The 3,722-nt window shown below is 31.8% G+C and overlaps 1 pseudogene; it reads left to right on the top strand.

The window, feature by feature from the left end:
* The first annotated feature begins 3,328 nt into the window (after positions 1-3,328).
* On the top strand, positions 3,329-3,425 carry LOC122100168 (annotated as a pseudogene).
* The last annotated feature ends 297 nt before the right edge of the window (positions 3,426-3,722 follow it).

Below are 3,722 nucleotides of genomic sequence, written 5' to 3'. Positions count from 1 at the left end.
GTTTTCTCTCCAGTGGAGCAATGGGTTCTTGATCTTGTTTCTTCCATTCTACCTCACAAGCTACCAAGTGTGTCTCAGGACTGGATTATCCAGTTCAGACAGAAAACTCGTAGAAGAAAGATACTGTTTGCAGCAGATATAGGTGATTTATAACCTTAGACAATCTAATTCTGTTCAAAATTCTCCCTATCCCAAACTTCCCTCTTTGAACAGCTTTGTTTGCTTTTCCCAAGACTGCCCTTCATTAACTGATTAAAATTTTGAGTGGTCATATTCATACTCTCTAGAGATTGCTGTTTGGTTGTGATTTTTGTGTGTTTTTGTTTCTTGTTGTGTTTTTTAACTGAATTTTAAAGGGTTGTGCAATTGTGTTACAATTAAATATATCCATCTAATTGTCCAATGCTCCTAGATCAGAGTCACTCCTTCCATCATTCTCAACCAACCCTTTCTCCAAGATTTATTTCCAATTTACAACTTCCTTCATCATATGTGTACATTCAGTATTCTAACTGTACCTGCCCCTTGTTCATTTTTCATTCATTCTATGTCTTTACTATAATTCCTCTCTGGTTTCAACTTCCTGATTGTCATTCTGTTAAACTGTCTATTAATACTTTGAAAAGTTTATATACATTCCATGGAGTTTCAATCCTGCATATTCTTTAACTGATGCCAGTTTATATTTCCATAATTCATTCATCTGCAGCAACAATTTGCAAGACTGGAGATGGGAAGCACCTAAACATGATTTTATTCTCAACTGTTTGTAAGATTAATCTTTAGTCAAAAAGAAAGTTAAAAAATGGCTTAGAATGTATTCCTAACTATTTATTTTTATAAATGGCTTTGTACAATGGTGTGATTCTTTTATTTTACATGGAATAATATTTTCTACTACCTATAAGTTTTGGAAAAAGAAGAAAATTAAAATTTATTCCTAGAGAGGAATATGATAGAAGTAGAAGACAGATACTATGTTTGTCATATCTCTGATAAGTACCCATATTCAAGACTTAAAGTCATATTTCTTACTATGTTAGACAGAGGGAAAACATAAAATAACATATATTAAGGCAAATATTTGTGATTTTTTAAAATGTACCTTATTAAATGATGAAATTTATTAGCTAATGTTTGGGTTTGAAATTTAGGAGGTTGATCTATTTAACACATTTCTGAAAGGCTCTTACTGAAAAACACAAATTGTGGGTGGTAGTATTTCTACACTTTAATGAATGGTTGAACATGTTTGGCATTAGTGCTGTATAAATAATTCAACTCTATTTAACTTGCTCCCTACACTTGAAAAACTTGTAATGTCACTAAGTATCATCAACTTGTCAAATGTTATTTTGGCGAAATTGATTCTAAAAAGTATATTTGAAAATGAATATACTTTCAGATTAAATTTAGATTATCATTGGTTTTAGAGTGGCATTTTTATACCACAGAACCATGTTGTACTGAAGTCCCAGTGTTTTGAAGCACTCCTTAGTGCTTCAAATGTTTTTCTGAATTACATTTGACCTCTAAGTCAAGTTTTCGGGCTTTGGTAGACCAATTATGGATCTGTCCTTCCAGGAACTATTTTTGGCCCACTTATGTTGGAATAAAATCTTTCGTTAATCATAGGTGAGGAGTATTAAAAATAAACATATGACACTTTGTGAACTTGTTCACTCATATGGGCTGGTCATCTGTAAGTTGAATGTTTGAATTACAGTACTTTCTCTCAAATTTTGTGATCTCATCCTTCATTTTAAGTTGCCTTGCATTTCACAATTGTTTACTGCTAATTCCTGCATCTCAAGGAATTGGGGCCCTGAAATATAGGAAATGCGAAATTGAGATGGGTCTTCAATTACTGTGTGTTGATATGTTGCATGGGCCTTGGTGAAAAGTCTTGCCCCTGTTATCTGATGATGCAGGTAACTGGGACCTGGGATCCTAGGACCCATGGGTACTGCAGAAAAATAATATTTTTTAGACATCTTAGCAAAATTTGGGAATAATCAGTAGGAATGCTTCAGAAGTATGGAGAAAAACAGTTTGAGACAGGCGAGTTAAAACAATAAACAGAGCAGCAGAGTAAAATCCATTACAGATTAGAGGAAAACATTGTTTTTTTACCATGTGGATTCAGAAGGCAAAGAACAGTTATAATGTATCACAAGTTTATACTAATAACATTGCATTGATACTTTTTATAGTCTAATAAATATTTTAAACCTAATTATTTATATTCCAATTCTATTTATTGGAAAAAAATAAATATCAATTTATTTGTCAAATTATCAACTAATTCTAGTAAGTTTCATTGTGTGAAATATAAAATCAGCACATATAAATGTAAAATGTATGACTATATATATTTAAAAGGCACACATTTTGCATTTTTCTGTTGTAGTTACTGTATCAAAGGCAACTCTGTTTTAAAGTATTATTCCATTATCTCTACCTCCGTGTTTGATAGAGTTAGACCTAAAGTTTTACCATTTGTAGATTTACAGCATGGAGGAAAGAGGAAACTCTGTGATTAAAATATTATCAATTTAATGCCTAATAATGAGGAGAAACATATGCACTTCTCCTGTAACTCTGAAAATATTTGGTTATAAAAAGGCAGTAGTGTAATTTCCTGCCTGGTTGGATCGTAGACAGGCCAGAACAAAAAGTAATCATGCATATGAACAATTTTTCCACCTTCTTGGCTTTAGCTACTTTTGAAATGGAAGGTATAATAAACAATTATATTTTGATAAAATACCTTCTAGTCTGAACAGTTCTGATTGAACGGTTCATCTCTCTATGATCTCTTGTAACCAAGATTAGTTTTGTTCTAGTAAGAAAATCTTTGCTGTCAGGGTAAGATATTCTAGTTGGTCTGTTCCCACATGGAAGAAGGGTAAAGGCTCAGGTAGACATTTGTTCCAGTAACACCTCATTTGGGAAATTGTCAGCTGAAGAAGTTTAGAAGTATCACTTAAGCAATGCTTACTTTGAATCCATTAGGTCCACAAAGCTAATTCAGTTGAATAAATAAGTACTTGAAAAAGCCATCACCTTTGGACCTATCTATAAATAATTAAGAGTACGATCAAATACCAAATAAAAAGACTTAATATAGTCATTGACAAAAAAATTTTGCAAATGTGAGCAATCGACTGATCAATATAATTTTTTTCCACTATTCACAGAATTTAAGGGAAATAAGATCGATAGCATTGTTAGGAACAATAAGGTTTCCTTCTTACAAGTAGGCACCCATAGATATAAGCCTGTATAAAGATTGCATCATTAACTACTTAAATTTAGAGGATATTACGTGCTTCAGCAGCACGTATACTCAAATTACAATACAGAGATTAACATGGCACTTGCACAAGGATAATATGAAAATTTGAGAAGTATTCCATATTTTTCATTCTTCAGATGCAAGAAATGAAAAACAGTTATTAAAAAGTTGATTACAAAATTACAAGTGTAACAATACACGTAATTCATATTATTAAATTTAGTTTGACATCAGTGTATTAAATCTTCACCTCAGAAAGGCGTTTACATAGCATAAACTTTACAAAACTTTTCAAATTAGACATCACTGACATTTTATCCCAAGGAAAAATAATATTAAGACCTAGAAAAAAAGGAATCAAACTGTTCTATATGGAATGCAATCGGAAAGGACACATTAATGAACCTATATATTATAAAATAAT

The sequence above is a fragment of the Dipodomys spectabilis genome, unplaced genomic scaffold (genome assembly GCF_019054845.1).
Source record: "Dipodomys spectabilis isolate Male_0828 unplaced genomic scaffold, ASM1905484v1 ptg000567l, whole genome shotgun sequence".
In the NCBI taxonomy this organism is placed as follows: domain Eukaryota; kingdom Metazoa; phylum Chordata; class Mammalia; order Rodentia; family Heteromyidae; genus Dipodomys; species Dipodomys spectabilis.
Note: the sequence above shows the minus strand (reverse complement) of the source record. Positions and strands in the feature narration are given on the sequence as shown.